Source organism: Ovis canadensis, chromosome 1, assembly GCF_042477335.2.
Source record: "Ovis canadensis isolate MfBH-ARS-UI-01 breed Bighorn chromosome 1, ARS-UI_OviCan_v2, whole genome shotgun sequence".
Taxonomy (NCBI): domain Eukaryota; kingdom Metazoa; phylum Chordata; class Mammalia; order Artiodactyla; family Bovidae; genus Ovis; species Ovis canadensis.
The window spans coordinates 113,775,555-113,796,465 of record NC_091245.1 but is presented as its reverse complement, the minus strand read 5'-3'; the positions used below and the strand labels follow the sequence as shown (position 1 = coordinate 113,796,465).

The following is a 20,911-nucleotide window of genomic DNA, read 5'->3' as shown; positions in this document are numbered from 1 at the left end:
GTGCTGGAGGATCACCCTCGCGCAGAGTTCCTAGGGGAAGACGGTGACAGGGTGGGGAGAGGGATGGAGTGGATCCTGGATAGACAGTTTGGAGGGCGCTCTGTGTGTGTGTGTGTGTGTGTGTGTGTGTGCACCCGAGTGCCCACCTTTGGTTACGAGTGGGGGAGGGAGGCCTGGGTAAATCTTGCCTCAGTCCAGTAGGATTGAGAGCTGTGGTCAGGCAAGGGAAACAGCACGATGGTCGGGTTGTCCTCCCTGGCAGGCATCGCTGCCCCCGGGCGACTGAACTGCTACCCATGCCTCCCGGGCGCCGTGGTCCGCCTCCCAGAGCCCACTCAAGACCAGAACCCTCTTGGAGTCGCCAGCGGCACACGGGAGTCACAGCCAGCCCGGGACCTGGCACGCACTGGCCAAGCCGCCCAGAGAGGTGGCTGGCATGAGAGACACGACAAGGCAGGCGGTCCGTGGCCACGGCCCCCACTCCCAGAGGCAGATCCCCCTCGCTCACCTTCGGCTGTGGCCACCGCCCCTGCCGCTGCTGGCCCCCAGCTGGCGACCGCCACAGCCCACGCCCCTACCCCCAGCCCTACCCCCACCCCTACCGCCGCCGGCCCTATCCAAGCCCACCTCCTCACCACCACCCACAGCAGGAGAACCAGCACAAGCCCAGGAGCATCACCGCCACCACCAGGGGCAGCAGCCGCAGCCCCTCAGGAGGGAGGGAGGCGGGGGGTGGGGTTGGGGGGGGGCTGGTGGATGGGAGGCCTCAGGCGCGTCGTGGTGGAAGCGGCGCGAGGTTGCCACTGCGGCCAAAACCTTTGCCCCGCGGGACGGCGGAGGTGGCCTGAATCGTGCTGGGGCTGGACGGGCAGGGTCCCGGGGGCCTCTGGCGCAGCGCTGAGCAAGCGTAGGCTAAGAAAAGGGTGGCAGGGTGTCCAGCGAGGACGTGGGCAGGTGGCAGGCGGAGAGGAAGAAGAAAGGCTTCCCTGACCGGGAATCGAACCCAGGCCGCGGCGGTGAGAGCGCCGAATCCTAACCACTAGACCACCAGGGAGCGTCGGGGTTCAGCCCTCGCCTGCTCCTGGTGAGCCCCGCGCCTCCATGCCACCCGCCCGTGCCACCTTGCTGCCCACACCCGGCCTTTGCAAGTCCAGCCGCCTGCCCTGCCGTGCCGTCTTGCTTTCAGCACCCTCAAAACACCGCGCGCGCCGCCGGCTTCTCGCACACACGCCAAAAGCCGCCGGCCAGCGGGCTGGCTCCCTGCTCCCACCTCTCTGTCCCCCGAACGCCCCTGCCGGGAGAGCGCTGGAACTCAGCAAAAGGTCGGCCCGCTGCGTTGGCCGGGAATCGAACCCGGGTCAACTGCTTGGAAGGCAGCTATGCTCACCACTATACCACCAACGCTCCACAGCCCGGGCGGCCGCCAGACGCCGGCCCCGGGCTCGCCCCAGCATACTCTCGCCGCCGCCTCCGCATCCCTGCCCCGACGCCCCGTCAGCCGGAGGCTTGCGCCGCCGCCGCCGGCGCTCCCAGCAGCCACGCGGCGCCCCGAGCGCGCCAGCGCCACGCGGTCGCCGGGAATCCACCGGCCGCACCGCCCCAGGGCGGCGCCCCCGCGGCCTTGCGGCCCTCCGGCCCTTCGCTCCCCGCCGCGGCCCGCCAACGCCTCCCCGCCCTCACCCCCGGCGGGCAACGCGGGGCACGCAGCTTCCAGCACCCAGCTGGCCAAAGCGCTACTCCACCGGGCGCTGGGCGAGGCCACTTCCCACGACAAGGGGACACGGGACCCACCTGCCTGCACGCGGCGGGGCCGTCGCGAGCCTACGAGCCCACTCAGGCAGCCACTGGGGGTCGGCGCGTGGGCGGGCGGCCGGCCGGCCGCCAGATCCGGCTATGGTCGGGCAAGGCCGTGGGGTCGCCAAGGAGGCCCTCGCTCCGCCGTGGCGACCGTGCGCCCGCCGACGACAAAGGGCTCAGGCTGGAGCGCTGCACGGGCAGAGGGGGTCGCCGGGAGCTAGGCCGGGCACCGCCGTCGGCGGCGCCCTGGCGCCTCGCCCAAAGACGTCGGGAGGAGGCGAAGGGCCCTCCGGGGCCTGGCGGCAGGACAGAGAGCGACCGCGGCCACCAAAAAGGGTGTGTTGCCTCCCCGTCGGGGAATCGAACCCCGGTCTCCCGCGTGACAGGCGGGGATACTCACCACTATACTAACGAGGACGGCGGCGACCGTCCTGCCGCCCGGCCGCCCTCGGGCTCTCGGGCTGCCTGCCCACGCCTCCCCTTGCCCAGCACGGGCCGCCGGCCACCACGGGTCCCGACCCAACCGCGCACCAGACCAACCGCCTCGGTCACAGCGGCAGCCCGCCACCCCGACAGGGACCCGGACCCCCGGGGCACTGGACCCTCCCCAGCGCGCCGCCTCTTGCCTCCAACGCGGGCGTTCCGCCGGGAGAAGGGGGCGCGAGAAGGCAAGCGGGGCTGCGACGACACGGTGGGCGCGCGCCGGCCGGCGTCGGGCCAGGACAGGCGCGGGTGGGGAGGGGCCGGCCCGCCCAGGGCCCTCTGGGTCCGCGGCGCGAGCGGCGGCGGAGCCAGGCGCCTCGGCCGGCCGCCGCGCGCCGGCTCCGTCGACCCCCACTCCGGACGCCCGCCCGCCTGCCTGCCTGCCTGCCTGCCTGGCGTGGCGCCGCCCGCGGCCCGCCAAGGGCGCCGGTGCTCGCGCCGCGTCGGGTCCCAGCCAGGCGAGCGGCCACGCGCCCAGCCAGGCCCGCCGTCAGGATGGCCGAGCGGTCTAAGGCGCTGCGTTCAGGTCGCAGTCTCCCCTGGAGGCGTGGGTTCGAATCCCACTCCTGACAAGCCAGCCTTTTGGCCCGCCGGACAAACGCACCCGTCCTCCGCGCGCCACTGCCTTTCTCCACACACGCCCTCCCGCCGCCACCTGCACCCCCACAGAAGGCACCTTCAGTCCTTCTCAGCGCATCTTTCCTCGCCAGCTGGCTGCAGCTGCAGCTGCTGCTTTTCCTGCCTCCCTGCCTCCCCCTGGCCCACACTCGCCCACCCTCCCACTTCCACTCCCACAGCCCCGCCGCGCCCCGCCCCCGGCCGCGCCGAAGCACGCAGCCCCGCGGCGGGTGGCAAGCCCTCCTCCCTTCGCCGGCGCTCCGACTTCTGCCCGGGGAACGGCCTACTCGCCCTCGCAGCCTTGCTTCCACGGCTGCCCCCGCCAGCTCTCCCGCCAGGCCGGCACCCCGTCCTCCGCGCCCGCCCCGCCGGCCCGCCTGCGCTCCCCAGCCACAGCGAGGCGGCCGAGCCCCCGCCTTGCCCGCCAAGGGGCTGCCGCGTGCCCTCGACCCTTCTCCGCCGTGCGTTCTTGGCCGGGCCGCAACCTGCCTGCCGCCCGCCCTGGACGCGTGCCATCCAGCCTTCCTGCTGGCCAGCGCACACCGGCCTTCCTTGCACGAGTCCGTCCCGGGAAGGGTGCTCCGCTGGGGAGGGAGCGGAAGCCCTGCGTGCCCGTCCAGCCCACCCCCCGGCGCCCGGCCCGCGCCCCCGACCTCGGCGCCACGGCGCCCGTTCCCGTGGGAAGCCGCTGCCCCGGCCGGAGCCAAGCCCGCCCAGGCGCGCTCCCTGCCTCTCAGCCCGCAGTCCCCGAGCCAGGAGCCGCGCTGCCAAAGGGCCCCTGCTCACCACCACCACCCCGTCAGAGCCGGACCCCGGGAGCGCGGTCGGCCAGAGCGCAGGAGCCAGGCTCACACGCCTTTGGGTCCCTGGGCCTGAGCGCGGGTCTAAGGATGGGATGGCGGGGGGAGGGCGGGTAGGGGGCGGTGGCGGAGGCGCTCGGAGGCGTCGCCCTCCCGCGCTCGCGCTTCCCGCACAGACCGAGCCCGGCGTCCCTTCCCCCGCCCGCTCTCGCACGCCCCACCCCGGCACGGCCGGAAAGCCAGCCCGCCAGAGGGACTTTGGGCCGGGACCCGGCGGTCGCTGAGAGGCACGTCTGCGCGCGGCCGCAGCGACCACGCAGCGCCTGCACCTGACAGGGATCCCGGCGCCGGGCAGACGGCGTCGGCTCCCGGCGCCCTCACGCGACACCGACAGGGTCGCGGCGGCCGTGGTCGGCGCAGAAGGCGCGGGACGGGCCGCATGGGCCCGCGTCCCGTCGCCCCGGGCTCCCTCCGAGAGCGGCGCGCCCCGGGGTCCTGCACGTGCCCGGATCCTGTCTTACAGGTCGCCTGCCCGTCGTCTCCCGCTGCAACGGGGCAGAGAGATGCCCACGGGCGAGCAGTGAGCAGCGGCGGGCGGGTGGCGGCCAGCGCCTGAGGGGCAGCGACGGGCGGCGCTGGCCACCGGTGCATGGGTGGTTCAGTGGTAGAATTCTCGCCTGCCACGCGGGAGGCCCGGGTTCGATTCCCGCCCCATGCAGCCCCAGCGTCCCCTTTTGGTCCCACGGTGCGGCCCCAGAGCCCAACTAGGTCTGCCCGCTGAAACGCGCTCGAGGCAGCGCTCCTGCAAACGCTGGCTGGCTACCTGCCGCCCGCTGCCTCTCCCACACAGACGCCCAGGACCCCTCCCCACCTCACCCACAAAAGGCCCTGCTGCCAAGCCTTCGTGGCCCCAAACCCTGCGGGCTCAGCCGCCCGTGCGTCCAGGCACCTTTCTTGTGTTTGCTCGCGTCCTCACCCGGACCCAGCCGAGGGCTCGGGGACTGCACTGGCAGGAATACCCCACCGCTGGCAGCCGCCCGCACCACACTTCATCTTTCACAACGTCCGTCTCCAAGCTCCCTGCCTCACTCTCCCCACACTCCGAGAGAAATCAATCACACTACGTTTGCACAGCCAGGAGCAAGGGAGCTGCCACATCTGGCAAGCATACCTCCCTTTTGCCTGCAGGGTCCCTGGACCACGTCTTGCAGGACGAGTTCCAAAGAAGTCCACCAGCTGCCGGCCCTCGCCCTCGGGCCTGGCCTCGGCAGAAATAGGTTTCCAACAGCAACGCCCTCACCGCCTCAAACACCACCCCTTCCCCCTGAAACCCTCTTGCGCGCCTCACCTCAGCATCAGCCCTGCCCCAAGAGCACCCCCACCTCAGCCTGCAGCCTCACCGTCCCCCTACTCCCCCACATGCACCCATCCCACCCCCAGCTCCCCGCCTCCCCCATCTCCACACACCCCGCCCCCCACGCCCCGTTCCTCCCTGAGCCGTTCCAAATCCCACTCTTGCCAAGGAACCTGCCTTTGCATCTGTCCCACTGGCCTGCCTCCCCCCACCCCCCGCTTCAAGCCACGGCCTGCTCCTTTTTCTGCTTCTTCGAACACAAGTAGAACGGATTCACATTCCTGGGTGAGTCTCAGGTGCCCGGCAAAGTGATTCAGTCCCCTGTTCTTTGCCAGGTGGTCTTCCAGTGTAGGTGAAGGCGAGATACAGATACACTTCTCCTGCTACAGAGGAAAGCTCTGTTGCTCTTCTACTGTAAGCACAGTCTTTCCTATCTCTTGATCCGACTTCAACTTCGTCCCTCCCTGCCTTTCCCCTTGGGTAGCCCTATGTACGTTTTCGGGGTCTCCAGGTCGCTTTCCCCTTTGCGCATAGATTCGTCTGTATTCGTCGTTAAGAGTCCACAGAGCTTTCTCCCGATCCAAGCGACTCACTTCACTGAGCGGACCCTTCTGTGGGTCCGTCTGACCTTGCGGCCCATGGCGATGGCGGCTCCTTCTTGAGGGCTGCGTCATATTCCACGGTACAGATATCCCTCACCTTCTTGTGCCGGCCACGTGCCGACGGGCACTTGGGCGTTTCCCGCGGGTCTCGGCTCCGGCACAGAGGGCTGCGGTGACCCTGGGGGATGCCTGCATCTCTCCCCATTAGGGGTATTTGTCGTCTTTTCCCGACGCGTGCCCAGGGTTGGCTTTCCTGGATCATAATGGAAGCTCTTCTTTTTCCTATTGCTGGACTGATCCTCGACTGACTGACTTCGACGGAGTAGCACTTGTCCTGGAAGCGTAGTTGATCTACAACCTGGTGTGCGTTTCCGCTGTACAGCGTTGGGGTTCAGTCCTGTCTGTGGGTGGGTGGGGGGGGGCTCATGTGTTCAGCTCGTTTCCATTGCGGGTGATGACAGCATATGGGATCTCATTCCCTGCGGTATCCCGCGTGTCCTTGTTCCTCCTCCCCTTCCTACGCAGTACTGGTACGGTTGATCCGTTGAGCCCGGCTCCTCAATCATCCCTCGGTCCCTGACTGCGCCCTTGGGAAGCCCCAAGCGGCTTTCCTGTGTCTGAGAGTCTGTGGCTGGTTGGCCCAGGGATTCATTTGTACAACACTTTAGAGTCCACCCATCCGTGACCTTGTCTGTTTGACTTCCCTCACCAAGGATAATATTCTGCAGCTCCAGCCGCCGTTGCTGCCAGTGACACTATCTGCCTCTTGTGGACGGCTCGGTGACATCCCATTCTCTCCCTTTCTCTGATACTGCATCTTGGTGGCTGAGCCTTTGGGGATGGGCACTAGGGTTTTCTCCACGTCTCGGCTATGGCAAACGGTGCTGCTGTGACTGTGGGGGTTGCATGTGTCTTTCCGAATGAAGAGCTGCGCCTTTCGTGGATATGTACCCAGGGTGGGGTTGGCATAGCTCACCTGTTTTCCGCTGACTTCATTGCCTGCTGAGTTAGTTTTCTTTTGAAAGCTTACTCCGACGTCGTAGTCACGGTTGTTGCGGAAGTACAGTGGATTCCCAATATTGTGCTGGTTTCCGGTGGACCGCAGTGTGATCCTGTTTTGCTTGTGCAGATCTCGAGTGTCATATATGGTTTCAGATTCTTTTCCACTTGAGGTTACTCCAGGGCACTGACGCTGATTCCCTGTGTTGAACTGGATAACCTTGGCGCTTCTCCCTTTAGACAGGGTCCTGCGTATCTGTGCGTTGCAGCTCCCCAGTCATCCCTCCAGCGCTGCCTTTCCGCTTGCGTTACCCTAAGGTGGGTTTCTGCGTGAGTCGGTTTCTCCTGGCAAATAGCTTCGTTTTGTATTATTTTCCATGCTCCACATGCCTCGGTCCAACGCGGTCTGACATTCTCCGCCGAGTGTAAGAGTCTCCAGCTGCATCATTGCTTGTGACAACTGGCAATTCTTGACGTGTTTCTGATGCCTGAGTGATGGCGCCATGCTGCATCGATGCCACCCCTTCTTGGGCCCGCCGTGTGTGGCTGGGCGCTGGGGTTTGCTCCGTGTACGGGCCCTGGCAGGCGGTGCTGCCGAGGCGGTGGCGGTGTCCGGACCCTCAGACCTCCCCGAGGTTTGCCCTCTGCGGGCGTGTGCCCTGGAGGGCTGACTGTGCCCGGTCACATGGGAGCTCTCCTTGGCCCTCATGAAATCACAGCCACCTGCGCTGCCAGCCACCCCCGCCCCATCCCACCCTGAGGCCCCAGCAGTGTCACCCCCGACACTGGACACTCCCTCCCGATGGGTGGTGACTTTGGTCTCTGGGGCGGTACGGTGGGCCCACCCATCTCGGACCGGGTCTGGCCCCCAGCTGGCGCTGGCGCTCCGTTTCTGTCCTTCGCTTGCCTGCGTCCTAGCCTCCGCCCAGAGCCACAGCCCGCCGCCGAGCCTGAGCAGCCTGTGGCACCGAGCACCAGTGTGGCTCGCCCCCGCTCACCCGCCACCCGACCCAAATGGAGTGCTCACCCGCCATCTTCCTCACGCCACAGCCCCGTCACTGTCACGGCCTGCCCTCTGCCTTTCCCGCCAGACTCCAGGCTCGGCCCCACCTCCCCACCCAACATCCCCCTGGAGCTCGGGCTATCCCTCACACGTCCTGCCCTGGCCTGCCCTGCCCTGGCGTTCACCAGTGCGGGCCTCCCTCTGGCTCCGCAGCCCCAGCCCAACCCCCACGCCCACCCCTACCTACCGCAGATCCGTCCCAGCCTCTCACATGTGCCTGGCACGGCTTCGCCGCCGCGCCCATGCTTCTGTAGAGGCCCTGCTCGAGTGGCCTGCCGATCTTTCGGCCAGGTCCCCGAGAGCCCCACGCCGCCCCTTCCCGCCGGCCGTCCATGCAGACGCCCCGACCAAGCACCCCGGGGCCTGCCTCCCAGCTCCCTGCTCGCCGCCGCGCCCTCTGCTCGCGATCGCCCTGCCCGGGTCCCTGATCCACGTGGGGCGCCCACCAGCCATGGCCCCAAGCACCTTCCTCCGATACTCTCCCCCATGCACTCTGACGCCCACAGCCCCGGCAGGGGCCTCGAGGAAACCTCCTTTGGCGACGGCAAGCACACGTCGGGCCACGGGGGCTCCTTTCCCACAGGGCACTCGCCTTTGTGCCATCGCACCCGAGTGTGCCGCCCTCGCCGCACGTTGGTGCCTTTCGTCTGCCGTCCACTTCCCCTCCGAAGGACACAGTCCTTGAACAGACGTGAAACCCTTTGGGGATAGACCAGCCGAGACGGGGCCAAGAGGAGACTGTGCTGGAGGATCACCCTCGCGCAGAGTTCCTAGGGGAAGACGGTGACAGGGTGGGGAGAGGGATGGAGTGGATCCTGGATAGACAGTTTGGAGGGCGCTCTGTGTGTGTGTGTGTGTGTGTGTGTGTGTGCACCCGAGTGCCCACCTTTGGTTACGAGTGGGGGAGGGAGGCCTGGGTAAATCTTGCCTCAGTCCAGTAGGATTGAGAGCTGTGGTCAGGCAAGGGAAACAGCACGATGGTCGGGTTGTCCTCCCTGGCAGGCATCGCTGCCCCCGGGCGACTGAACTGCTACCCATGCCTCCCGGGCGCCGTGGTCCGCCTCCCAGAGCCCACTCAAGACCAGAACCCTCTTGGAGTCGCCAGCGGCACACGGGAGTCACAGCCAGCCCGGGACCTGGCACGCACTGGCCAAGCCGCCCAGAGAGGTGGCTGGCATGAGAGACACGACAAGGCAGGCGGTCCGTGGCCACGGCCCCCACTCCCAGAGGCAGATCCCCCTCGCTCACCTTCGGCTGTGGCCACCGCCCCTGCCGCTGCTGGCCCCCAGCTGGCGACCGCCACAGCCCACGCCCCTACCCCCAGCCCTACCCCCACCCCTACCGCCGCCGGCCCTATCCAAGCCCACCTCCTCACCACCACCCACAGCAGGAGAACCAGCACAAGCCCAGGAGCATCACCGCCACCACCAGGGGCAGCAGCCGCAGCCCCTCAGGAGGGAGGGAGGCGGGGGGTGGGGTTGGGGGGGGGCTGGTGGATGGGAGGCCTCAGGCGCGTCGTGGTGGAAGCGGCGCGAGGTTGCCACTGCGGCCAAAACCTTTGCCCCGCGGGACGGCGGAGGTGGCCTGAATCGTGCTGGGGCTGGACGGGCAGGGTCCCGGGGGCCTCTGGCGCAGCGCTGAGCAAGCGTAGGCTAAGAAAAGGGTGGCAGGGTGTCCAGCGAGGACGTGGGCAGGTGGCAGGCGGAGAGGAAGAAGAAAGGCTTCCCTGACCGGGAATCGAACCCAGGCCGCGGCGGTGAGAGCGCCGAATCCTAACCACTAGACCACCAGGGAGCGTCGGGGTTCAGCCCTCGCCTGCTCCTGGTGAGCCCCGCGCCTCCATGCCACCCGCCCGTGCCACCTTGCTGCCCACACCCGGCCTTTGCAAGTCCAGCCGCCTGCCCTGCCGTGCCGTCTTGCTTTCAGCACCCTCAAAACACCGCGCGCGCCGCCGGCTTCTCGCACACACGCCAAAAGCCGCCGGCCAGCGGGCTGGCTCCCTGCTCCCACCTCTCTGTCCCCCGAACGCCCCTGCCGGGAGAGCGCTGGAACTCAGCAAAAGGTCGGCCCGCTGCGTTGGCCGGGAATCGAACCCGGGTCAACTGCTTGGAAGGCAGCTATGCTCACCACTATACCACCAACGCTCCACAGCCCGGGCGGCCGCCAGACGCCGGCCCCGGGCTCGCCCCAGCATACTCTCGCCGCCGCCTCCGCATCCCTGCCCCGACGCCCCGTCAGCCGGAGGCTTGCGCCGCCACCGCCGGCGCTCCCAGCAGCCACGCGGCGCCCCGAGCGCGCCAGCGCCACGCGGTCGCCGGGAATCCACCGGCCGCACCGCCCCAGGGCGGCGCCCCCGCGGCCTTGCGGCCCTCCGGCCCTTCGCTCCCCGCCGCGGCCCGCCAACGCCTCCCCGCCCTCACCCCCGGCGGGCAACGCGGGGCACGCAGCTTCCAGCACCCAGCTGGCCAAAGCGCTACTCCACCGGGCGCTGGGCGAGGCCACTTCCCACGACAAGGGGACACGGGACCCACCTGCCTGCACGCGGCGGGGCCGTCGCGAGCCTACGAGCCCACTCAGGCAGCCACTGGGGGTCGGCGCGTGGGCGGGCGGCCGGCCGGCCGCCAGATCCGGCTATGGTCGGGCAAGGCCGTGGGGTCGCCAAGGAGGCCCTCGCTCCGCCGTGGCGACCGTGCGCCCGCCGACGACAAAGGGCTCAGGCTGGAGCGCTGCACGGGCAGAGGGGGTCGCCGGGAGCTAGGCCGGGCACCGCCGTCGGCGGCGCCCTGGCGCCTCGCCCAAAGACGTCGGGAGGAGGCGAAGGGCCCTCCGGGGCCTGGCGGCAGGACAGAGAGCGACCGCGGCCACCAAAAAGGGTGTGTTGCCTCCCCGTCGGGGAATCGAACCCCGGTCTCCCGCGTGACAGGCGGGGATACTCACCACTATACTAACGAGGACGGCGGCGACCGTCCTGCCGCCCGGCCGCCCTCGGGCTCTCGGGCTGCCTGCCCACGCCTCCCCTTGCCCAGCACGGGCCGCCGGCCACCACGGGTCCCGACCCAACCGCGCACCAGACCAACCGCCTCGGTCACAGCGGCAGCCCGCCACCCCGACAGGGACCCGGACCCCCGGGGCACTGGACCCTCCCCAGCGCGCCGCCTCTTGCCTCCAACGCGGGCGTTCCGCCGGGAGAAGGGGGCGCGAGAAGGCAAGCGGGGCTGCGACGACACGGTGGGCGCGCGCCGGCCGGCGTCGGGCCAGGACAGGCGCGGGTGGGGAGGGGCCGGCCCGCCCAGGGCCCTCTGGGTCCGCGGCGCGAGCGGCGGCGGAGCCAGGCGCCTCGGCCGGCCGCCGCGCGCCGGCTCCGTCGACCCCCACTCCGGACGCCCGCCCGCCTGCCTGCCTGCCTGCCTGCCTGGCGTGGCGCCGCCCGCGGCCCGCCAAGGGCGCCGGTGCTCGCGCCGCGTCGGGTCCCAGCCAGGCGAGCGGCCACGCGCCCAGCCAGGCCCGCCGTCAGGATGGCCGAGCGGTCTAAGGCGCTGCGTTCAGGTCGCAGTCTCCCCTGGAGGCGTGGGTTCGAATCCCACTCCTGACAAGCCAGCCTTTTGGCCCGCCGGACAAACGCACCCGTCCTCCGCGCGCCACTGCCTTTCTCCACACACGCCCTCCCGCCGCCACCTGCACCCCCACAGAAGGCACCTTCAGTCCTTCTCAGCGCATCTTTCCTCGCCAGCTGGCTGCAGCTGCAGCTGCTGCTTTTCCTGCCTCCCTGCCTCCCCCTGGCCCACACTCGCCCACCCTCCCACTTCCACTCCCACAGCCCCGCCGCGCCCCGCCCCCGGCCGCGCCGAAGCACGCAGCCCCGCGGCGGGTGGCAAGCCCTCCTCCCTTCGCCGGCGCTCCGACTTCTGCCCGGGGAACGGCCTACTCGCCCTCGCAGCCTTGCTTCCACGGCTGCCCCCGCCAGCTCTCCCGCCAGGCCGGCACCCCGTCCTCCGCGCCCGCCCCGCCGGCCCGCCTGCGCTCCCCAGCCACAGCGAGGCGGCCGAGCCCCCGCCTTGCCCGCCAAGGGGCTGCCGCGTGCCCTCGACCCTTCTCCGCCGTGCGTTCTTGGCCGGGCCGCAACCTGCCTGCCGCCCGCCCTGGACGCGTGCCATCCAGCCTTCCTGCTGGCCAGCGCACACCGGCCTTCCTTGCACGAGTCCGTCCCGGGAAGGGTGCTCCGCTGGGGAGGGAGCGGAAGCCCTGCGTGCCCGTCCAGCCCACCCCCCGGCGCCCGGCCCGCGCCCCCGACCTCGGCGCCACGGCGCCCGTTCCCGTGGGAAGCCGCTGCCCCGGCCGGAGCCAAGCCCGCCCTGGCGCGCTCCCTGCCTCTCAGCCCGCAGTCCCCGAGCCAGGAGCCGCGCTGCCAAAGGGCCCCTGCTCACCACCACCACCCCGTCAGAGCCGGACCCCGGGAGCGCGGTCGGCCAGAGCGCAGGAGCCAGGCTCACACGCCTTTGGGTCCCTGGGCCTGAGCGCGGGTCTAAGGATGGGATGGCGGGGGGAGGGCGGGTAGGGGGCGGTGGCGGAGGCGCTCGGAGGCGTCGCCCTCCCGCGCTCGCGCTTCCCGCACAGACCGAGCCCGGCGTCCCTTCCCCCGCCCGCTCTCGCACGCCCCACCCCGGCACGGCCGGAAAGCCAGCCCGCCAGAGGGACTTTGGGTCGGGACCCGGCGGTCGCTGAGAGGCACGTCTGCGCGCGGCCGCAGCGACCACGCAGCGCCTGCACCTGACAGGGATCCCGGCGCCGGGCAGACGGCGTCGGCTCCCGGCGCCCTCACGCGACACCGACAGGGTCGCGGCGGCCGTGGTCGGCGCAGAAGGCGCGGGACGGGCCGCATGGGCCCGCGTCCCGTCGCCCCGGGCTCCCTCCGAGAGCGGCGCGCCCCGGGGTCCTGCACGTGCCCGGATCCTGTCTTACAGGTCGCCTGCCCGTCGTCTCCCGCTGCAACGGGGCAGAGAGATGCCCACGGGCGAGCAGTGAGCAGCGGCGGGCGGGTGGCGGCCAGCGCCTGAGGGGCAGCGACGGGCGGCGCTGGCCACCGGTGCATGGGTGGTTCAGTGGTAGAATTCTCGCCTGCCACGCGGGAGGCCCGGGTTCGATTCCCGCCCCATGCAGCCCCAGCGTCCCCTTTTGGTCCCACGGTGCGGCCCCAGAGCCCAACTAGGTCTGCCCGCTGAAACGCGCTCGAGGCAGCGCTCCTGCAAACGCTGGCTGGCTACCTGCCGCCCGCTGCCTCTCCCACACAGACGCCCAGGACCCCTCCCCACCTCACCCACAAAAGGCCCTGCTGCCAAGCCTTCGTGGCCCCAAACCCTGCGGGCTCAGCCGCCCGTGCGTCCAGGCACCTTTCTTGTGTTTGCTCGCGTCCTCACCCGGACCCAGCCGAGGGCTCGGGGACTGCACTGGCAGGAATACCCCACCGCTGGCAGCCGCCCGCACCACACTTCATCTTTCACAACGTCCGTCTCCAAGCTCCCTGCCTCACTCTCCCCACACTCCGAGAGAAATCAATCACACTACGTTTGCACAGCCAGGAGCAAGGGAGCTGCCACATCTGGCAAGCATACCTCCCTTTTGCCTGCAGGGTCCCTGGACCACGTCTTGCAGGACGAGTTCCAAAGAAGTCCACCAGCTGCCGGCCCTCGCCCTCGGGCCTGGCCTCGGCAGAAACAGGTTTCCAACAGCAACGCCCTCACCGCCTCAAACACCACCCCTTCCCCCTGAAACCCTCTTGCGCGCCTCACCTCAGCATCAGCCCTGCCCCAAGAGCACCCCCACCTCAGCCTGCAGCCTCACCGTCCCCCTACTCCCCCACATGCACCCATCCCACCCCCAGCTCCCCGCCTCCCCCATCTCCACACACCCCGCCCCCCACGCCCCGTTCCTCCCTGAGCCGTTCCAAATCCCACTCTTGCCAAGGAACCTGCCTTTGCATCTGTCCCACTGGCCTGCCTCCCCCCACCCCCCGCTTCAAGCCACGGCCTGCTCCTTTTTCTGCTTCTTCGAACACAAGTAGAACGGATTCACATTCCTGGGTGAGTCTCAGGTGCCCGGCAAAGTGATTCAGTCCCCTGTTCTTTGCCAGGTGGTCTTCCAGTGTAGGTGAAGGCGAGATACAGATACACTTCTCCTGCTACAGAGGAAAGCTCTGTTGCTCTTCTACTGTAAGCACAGTCTTTCCTATCTCTTGATCCGACTTCAACTTCGTCCCTCCCTGCCTTTCCCCTTGGGTAGCCCTATGTACGTTTTCGGGGTCTCCAGGTCGCTTTCCCCTTTGCGCATAGATTCGTCTGTATTCGTCGTTAAGAGTCCACAGAGCTTTCTCCCGATCCAAGCGACTCACTTCACTGAGCGGACCCTTCTGTGGGTCCGTCTGACCTTGCGGCCCATGGCGATGGCGGCTCCTTCTTGAGGGCTGCGTCATATTCCACGGTACAGATATCCCTCACCTTCTTGTGCCGGCCACGTGCCGACGGGCACTTGGGCGTTTCCCGCGGGTCTCGGCTCCGGCACAGAGGGCTGCGGTGACCCTGGGGGATGCCTGCATCTCTCCCCATTAGGGGTATTTGTCGTCTTTTCCCGACGCGTGCCCAGGGTTGGCTTTCCTGGATCATAATGGAAGCTCTTCTTTTTCCTATTGCTGGACTGATCCTCGACTGACTGACTTCGACGGAGTAGCACTTGTCCTGGAAGCGTAGTTGATCTACAACCTGGTGTGCGTTTCCGCTGTACAGCGTTGGGGTTCAGTCCTGTCTGTGGGTGGGTGGGGGGGGGCTCATGTGTTCAGCTCGTTTCCATTGCGGGTGATGACAGCATATGGGATCTCATTCCCTGCGGTATCCCGCGTGTCCTTGTTCCTCCTCCCCTTCCTACGCAGTACTGGTACGGTTGATCCGTTGAGCCCGGCTCCTCAATCATCCCTCGGTCCCTGACTGCGCCCTTGGGAAGCCCCAAGCGGCTTTCCTGTGTCTGAGAGTCTGTGGCTGGTTGGCCCAGGGATTCATTTGTACAACACTTTAGAGTCCACCCATCCGTGACCTTGTCTGTTTGACTTCCCTCACCAAGGATAATATTCTGCAGCTCCAGCCGCCGTTGCTGCCAGTGACACTATCTGCCTCTTGTGGACGGCTCGGTGACATCCCATTCTCTCCCTTTCTCTGATACTGCATCTTGGTGGCTGAGCCTTTGGGGATGGGCACTAGGGTTTTCTCCACGTCTCGGCTATGGCAAACGGTGCTGCTGTGACTGTGGGGGTTGCATGTGTCTTTCCGAATGAAGAGCTGCGCCTTTCGTGGATATGTACCCAGGGTGGGGTTGGCATAGCTCACCTGTTTTCCGCTGACTTCATTGCCTGCTGAGTTAGTTTTCTTTTGAAAGCTTACTCCGACGTCGTAGTCACGGTTGTTGCGGAAGTACAGTGGATTCCCAATATTGTGCTGGTTTCCGGTGGACCGCAGTGTGATCCTGTTTTGCTTGTGCAGATCTCGAGTGTCATATATGGTTTCAGATTCTTTTCCACTTGAGGTTACTCCAGGGCACTGACGCTGATTCCCTGTGTTGAACTGGATAACCTTGGCGCTTCTCCCTTTAGACAGGGTCCTGCGTATCTGTGCGTTGCAGCTCCCCAGTCATCCCTCCAGCGCTGCCTTTCCGCTTGCGTTACCCTAAGGTGGGTTTCTGCGTGAGTCGGTTTCTCCTGGCAAATAGCTTCGTTTTGTATTATTTTCCATGCTCCACATGCCTCGGTCCAACGCGGTCTGACATTCTCCGCCGAGTGTAAGAGTCTCCAGCTGCATCATTGCTTGTGACAACTGGCAATTCTTGACGTGTTTCTGATGCCTGAGTGATGGCGCCATGCTGCATCGATGCCACCCCTTCTTGGGCCCGCCGTGTGTGGCTGGGCGCTGGGGTTTGCTCCGTGTACGGGCCCTGGCAGGCGGTGCTGCCGAGGCGGTGGCGGTGTCCGGACCCTCAGACCTCCCCGAGGTTTGCCCTCTGCGGGCGTGTGCCCTGGAGGGCTGACTGTGCCCGGTCACATGGGAGCTCTCCTTGGCCCTCATGAAATCACAGCCACCTGCGCTGCCAGCCACCCCCGCCCCATCCCACCCTGAGGCCCCAGCAGTGTCACCCCCGACACTGGACACTCCCTCCCGATGGGTGGTGACTTTGGTCTCTGGGGCGGTACGGTGGGCCCACCCATCTCGGACCGGGTCTGGCCCCCAGCTGGCGCTGGCGCTCCGTTTCTGTCCTTCGCTTGCCTGCGTCCTAGCCTCCGCCCAGAGCCACAGCCCGCCGCCGAGCCTGAGCAGCCTGTGGCACCGAGCACCAGTGTGGCTCGCCCCCGCTCACCCGCCACCCGACCCAAATGGAGTGCTCACCCGCCATCTTCCTCACGCCACAGCCCCGTCACTGTCACGGCCTGCCCTCTGCCTTTCCCGCCAGACTCCAGGCTCGGCCCCACCTCCCCACCCAACATCCCCCTGGAGCTCGGGCTATCCCTCACACGTCCTGCCCTGGCCTGCCCTGCCCTGGCGTTCACCAGTGCGGGCCTCCCTCTGGCTCCGCAGCCCCAGCCCAACCCCCACGCCCACCCCTACCTACCGCAGATCCGTCCCAGCCTCTCACATGTGCCTGGCACGGCTTCGCCGCCGCGCCCATGCTTCTGTAGAGGCCCTGCTCGAGTGGCCTGCCGATCTTTCGGCCAGGTCCCCGAGAGCCCCACGCCGCCCCTTCCCGCCGGCCGTCCATGCAGACGCCCCGACCAAGCACCCCGGGGCCTGCCTCCCAGCTCCCTGCTCGCCGCCGCGCCCTCTGCTCGCGATCGCCCTGCCCGGGTCCCTGATCCACGTGGGGCGCCCACCAGCCATGGCCCCAAGCACCTTCCTCCGATACTCTCCCCCATGCACTCTGACGCCCACAGCCCCGGCAGGGGCCTCGAGGAAACCTCCTTTGGCGACGGCAAGCACACGTCGGGCCACGGGGGCTCCTTTCCCACAGGGCACTCGCCTTTGTGCCATCGCACCCGAGTGTGCCGCCCTCGCCGCACGTTGGTGCCTTTCGTCTGCCGTCCACTTCCCCTCCGAAGGACACAGTCCTTGAACAGACGTGAAACCCTTTGGGGATAGACCAGCCGAGACGGGGCCAAGAGGAGACTGTGCTGGAGGATCACCCTCGCGCAGAGTTCCTAGGGGAAGACGGTGACAGGGTGGGGAGAGGGATGGAGTGGATCCTGGATAGACAGTTTGGAGGGCGCTCTGTGTGTGTGTGTGTGTGTGTGTGTGTGTGCACCCGAGTGCCCACCTTTGGTTACGAGTGGGGGAGGGAGGCCTGGGTAAATCTTGCCTCAGTCCAGTAGGATTGAGAGCTGTGGTCAGGCAAGGGAAACAGCACGATGGTCGGGTTGTCCTCCCTGGCAGGCATCGCTGCCCCCGGGCGACTGAACTGCTACCCATGCCTCCCGGGCGCCGTGGTCCGCCTCCCAGAGCCCACTCAAGACCAGAACCCTCTTGGAGTCGCCAGCGGCACACGGGAGTCACAGCCAGCCCGGGACCTGGCACGCACTGGCCAAGCCGCCCAGAGAGGTGGCTGGCATGAGAGACACGACAAGGCAGGCGGTCCGTGGCCACGGCCCCCACTCCCAGAGGCAGATCCCCCTCGCTCACCTTCGGCTGTGGCCACCGCCCCTGCCGCTGCTGGCCCCCAGCTGGCGACCGCCACAGCCCACGCCCCTACCCCCAGCCCTACCCCCACCCCTACCGCCGCCGGCCCTATCCAAGCCCACCTCCTCACCACCACCCACAGCAGGAGAACCAGCACAAGCCCAGGAGCATCACCGCCACCACCAGGGGCAGCAGCCGCAGCCCCTCAGGAGGGAGGGAGGCGGGGGGTGGGGTTGGGGGGGGGCTGGTGGATGGGAGGCCTCAGGCGCGTCGTGGTGGAAGCGGCGCGAGGTTGCCACTGCGGCCAAAACCTTTGCCCCGCGGGACGGCGGAGGTGGCCTGAATCGTGCTGGGGCTGGACGGGCAGGGTCCCGGGGGCCTCTGGCGCAGCGCTGAGCAAGCGTAGGCTAAGAAAAGGGTGGCAGGGTGTCCAGCGAGGACGTGGGCAGGTGGCAGGCGGAGAGGAAGAAGAAAGGCTTCCCTGACCGGGAATCGAACCCAGGCCGCGGCGGTGAGAGCGCCGAATCCTAACCACTAGACCACCAGGGAGCGTCGGGGTTCAGCCCTCGCCTGCTCCTGGTGAGCCCCGCGCCTCCATGCCACCCGCCCGTGCCACCTTGCTGCCCACACCCGGCCTTTGCAAGTCCAGCCGCCTGCCCTGCCGTGCCGTCTTGCTTTCAGCACCCTCAAAACACCGCGCGCGCCGCCGGCTTCTCGCACACACGCCAAAAGCCGCCGGCCAGCGGGCTGGCTCCCTGCTCCCACCTCTCTGTCCCCCGAACGCCCCTGCCGGGAGAGCGCTGGAACTCAGCAAAAGGTCGGCCCGCTGCGTTGGCCGGGAATCGAACCCGGGTCAACTGCTTGGAAGGCAGCTATGCTCACCACTATACCACCAACGCTCCACAGCCCGGGCGGCCGCCAGACGCCGGCCCCGGGCTCGCCCCAGCATACTCTCGCCGCCGCCTCCGCATCCCTGCCCCGACGCCCCGTCAGCCGGAGGCTTGCGCCGCCACCGCCGGCGCTCCCAGCAGCCACGCGGCGCCCCGAGCGCGCCAGCGCCACGCGGTCGCCGGGAATCCACCGGCCGCACCGCCCCAGGGCGGCGCCCCCGCGGCCTTGCGGCCCTCCGGCCCTTCGCTCCCCGCCGCGGCCCGCCAACGCCTCCCCGCCCTCACCCCCGGCGGGCAACGCGGGGCACGCAGCTTCCAGCACCCAGCTGGCCAAAGCGCTACTCCACCGGGCGCTGGGCGAGGCCACTTCCCACGACAAGGGGACACGGGACCCACCTGCCTGCACGCGGCGGGGCCGTCGCGAGCCTACGAGCCCACTCAGGCAGCCACTGGGGGTCGGCGCGTGGGCGGGCGGCCGGCCGGCCGCCAGATCCGGCTATGGTCGGGCAAGGCCGTGGGGTCGCCAAGGAGGCCCTCGCTCCGCCGTGGCGACCGTGCGCCCGCCGACGACAAAGGGCTCAGGCTGGAGCGCTGCACGGGCAGAGGGGGTCGCCGGGAGCTAGGCCGGGCACCGCCGTCGGCGGCGCCCTGGCGCCTCGCCCAAAGACGTCGGGAGGAGGCGAAGGGCCCTCCGGGGCCTGGCGGCAGGACAGAGAGCGACCGCGGCCACCAAAAAGGGTGTGTTGCCTCCCCGTCGGGGAATCGAACCCCGGTCTCCCGCGTGACAGGCGGGGATACTCACCACTATACTAACGAGGACGGCGGCGACCGTCCTGCCGCCCGGCCGCCCTCGGGCTCTCGGGCTGCCTGCCCACGCCTCCCCTTGCCCAGCACGGGCCGCCGGCCACCACGGGTCCCGACCCAACCGCGCACCAGACCAACCGCCTCGGTCACAGCGGCAGCCCGCCACCCCGACAGGGACCCGGACCCCCGGGGCACTGGACCCTCCCCAGCGCGCCGCCTCTTGCCTCCAACGCGGGCGTTCCGCCGGGAGAAGGGGGCGCGAGAAGGCAAGCGGGGCTGCGACGACACGGTGGGCGCGCGCCGGCCGGCGTCGGGCCAGGACAGGCGCGGGTGGGGAGGGGCCGGCCCGCCCAGGGCCCTCTGGGTCCGCGGCGCGAGCGGCGGCGGAGCCAGGCGCCTCGGCCGGCCGCCGCGCGCCGGCTCCGTCGACCCCCACTCCGGACGCCCGCCCGCCTGCCTGCCTGCCTGCCTGCCTGGCGTGGCGCCGCCCGCGGCCCGCCAAGGGCGCCGGTGCTCGCGCCGCGTCGGGTCCCAGCCAGGCGAGCGGCCACGCGCCCAGCCAGGCCCGCCGTCAGGATGGCCGAGCGGTCTAAGGCGCTGCGTTCAGGTCGCAGTCTCCCCTGGAGGCGTGGGTTCGAATCCCACTCCTGACAAGCCAGCCTTTTGGCCCGCCGGACAAACGCACCCGTCCTCCGCGCGCCACTGCCTTTCTCCACACACGCCCTCCCGCCGCCACCTGCACCCCCACAGAAGGCACCTTCAGTCCTTCTCAGCGCATCTTTCCTCGCCAGCTGGCTGCAGCTGCAGCTGCTGCTTTTCCTGCCTCCCTGCCTCCCCCTGGCCCACACTCGCCCACCCTCCCACTTCCACTCCCACAGCCCCGCCGCGCCCCGCCCCCGGCCGCGCCGAAGCACGCAGCCCCGCGGCGGGTGGCAAGCCCTCCTCCCTTCGCCGGCGCTCCGACTTCTGCCCGGGGAACGGCCTACTCGCCCTCGCAGCCTTGCTTCCACGGCTGCCCCCGCCAGCTCTCCCGCCAGGCCGGCACCCCGTCCTCCGCGCCCGCCCCGCCGGCCCGCCTGCGCTCCCCAGCCACAGCGAGGCGGCCGAGCCCCCGCCTTGCCCGCCAAGGGGCTGCCGCGTGCCCTCGACCCTTCTCCGCCGTGCGTTCTTGGCCGGGCCGCAACCTGCCTGCCGCCCGCCCTGGACGCGTGCCATCCAGCCTTCCTGCTGGCCAGCGCACACCGGCCTTCCTTGCACGAGTCCGTCCCGGGAAGGGTGCTCCGCTGGGGAGGGAGCGGAAGCCCTGCGTGCCCGTCCAGCCCACCCCCCGGCGCCCGGCCCGCGCCCCCGACCTCGGCGCCACGGCGCCCGTTCCCGTGGGAAGCCGCTGCCCCGGCCGGAGCCAAGCCCGCCCTGGCGCGCTCCCTGCCTCTCAGCCCGCAGTCCCCGAGCCAGGAGCCGCGCTGCCAAAGGGCCCCTGCTCACCACCACCACCCCGTCAGAGCCGGACCCCGGGAGCGCGGTCGGCCAGAGCGCAGGAGCCAGGCTCACACGCCTTTGGGTCCCTGGGCCTGAGCGCGGGTCTAAGGATGGGATGGCGGGGGGAGGGCGGGTAGGGGGCGGTGGCGGAGGCGCTCGGAGGCGTCGCCCTCCCGCGCTCGCGCTTCCCGCACAGACCGAGCCCGGCGTCCCTTCCCCCGCCCGCTCTCGCACGCCCCACCCCGGCACGGCCGGAAAGCCAGCCCGCCAGAGGGACTTTGGGTCGGGACCCGGCGGTCGCTGAGAGGCACGTCTGCGCGC

The 20,911-nt window shown here is 69.2% G+C and overlaps 14 non-coding genes across 14 annotated transcripts; 5 read left to right on the top strand and 9 right to left on the bottom strand.

The window, feature by feature from the left end:
- Positions 1-982: 982 nt before the first annotated feature.
- Positions 983-1,054, bottom strand: TRNAE-CUC (transfer RNA glutamic acid (anticodon CUC)). The gene has a single exon. It is a non-coding gene; the product is annotated as a tRNA-Glu (tRNA).
- A 278-nt stretch (positions 1,055-1,332) lies between these two features.
- On the bottom strand, positions 1,333-1,404 carry TRNAG-UCC (transfer RNA glycine (anticodon UCC)). The gene has a single exon. It is a non-coding gene; the product is annotated as a tRNA-Gly (tRNA).
- A 738-nt stretch (positions 1,405-2,142) lies between these two features.
- TRNAD-GUC (transfer RNA aspartic acid (anticodon GUC)) lies at positions 2,143-2,214 on the bottom strand. Its single transcript has one exon. It is a non-coding gene; the product is annotated as a tRNA-Asp (tRNA).
- Positions 2,215-2,769: 555 nt separating this feature from the next.
- Positions 2,770-2,852, top strand: TRNAL-CAG (transfer RNA leucine (anticodon CAG)). Its single transcript has one exon. It is a non-coding gene; the product is annotated as a tRNA-Leu (tRNA).
- A 1,493-nt stretch (positions 2,853-4,345) lies between these two features.
- On the top strand, positions 4,346-4,416 carry TRNAG-GCC (transfer RNA glycine (anticodon GCC)). Its single transcript has one exon. It is a non-coding gene; the product is annotated as a tRNA-Gly (tRNA).
- Positions 4,417-9,438: 5,022 nt separating this feature from the next.
- On the bottom strand, positions 9,439-9,510 carry TRNAE-CUC (transfer RNA glutamic acid (anticodon CUC)). The gene has a single exon. It is a non-coding gene; the product is annotated as a tRNA-Glu (tRNA).
- Positions 9,511-9,788: 278 nt separating this feature from the next.
- TRNAG-UCC (transfer RNA glycine (anticodon UCC)) lies at positions 9,789-9,860 on the bottom strand. Its single transcript has one exon. It is a non-coding gene; the product is annotated as a tRNA-Gly (tRNA).
- A 738-nt stretch (positions 9,861-10,598) lies between these two features.
- TRNAD-GUC (transfer RNA aspartic acid (anticodon GUC)) lies at positions 10,599-10,670 on the bottom strand. The gene has a single exon. It is a non-coding gene; the product is annotated as a tRNA-Asp (tRNA).
- Positions 10,671-11,225: 555 nt separating this feature from the next.
- Positions 11,226-11,308, top strand: TRNAL-CAG (transfer RNA leucine (anticodon CAG)). The gene has a single exon. It is a non-coding gene; the product is annotated as a tRNA-Leu (tRNA).
- A 1,493-nt stretch (positions 11,309-12,801) lies between these two features.
- Positions 12,802-12,872, top strand: TRNAG-GCC (transfer RNA glycine (anticodon GCC)). Its single transcript has one exon. It is a non-coding gene; the product is annotated as a tRNA-Gly (tRNA).
- A 5,022-nt stretch (positions 12,873-17,894) lies between these two features.
- TRNAE-CUC (transfer RNA glutamic acid (anticodon CUC)) lies at positions 17,895-17,966 on the bottom strand. Its single transcript has one exon. It is a non-coding gene; the product is annotated as a tRNA-Glu (tRNA).
- A 278-nt stretch (positions 17,967-18,244) lies between these two features.
- TRNAG-UCC (transfer RNA glycine (anticodon UCC)) lies at positions 18,245-18,316 on the bottom strand. The gene has a single exon. It is a non-coding gene; the product is annotated as a tRNA-Gly (tRNA).
- A 738-nt stretch (positions 18,317-19,054) lies between these two features.
- TRNAD-GUC (transfer RNA aspartic acid (anticodon GUC)) lies at positions 19,055-19,126 on the bottom strand. The gene has a single exon. It is a non-coding gene; the product is annotated as a tRNA-Asp (tRNA).
- Positions 19,127-19,681: 555 nt separating this feature from the next.
- On the top strand, positions 19,682-19,764 carry TRNAL-CAG (transfer RNA leucine (anticodon CAG)). The gene has a single exon. It is a non-coding gene; the product is annotated as a tRNA-Leu (tRNA).
- Positions 19,765-20,911: the final 1,147 nt, after the last annotated feature.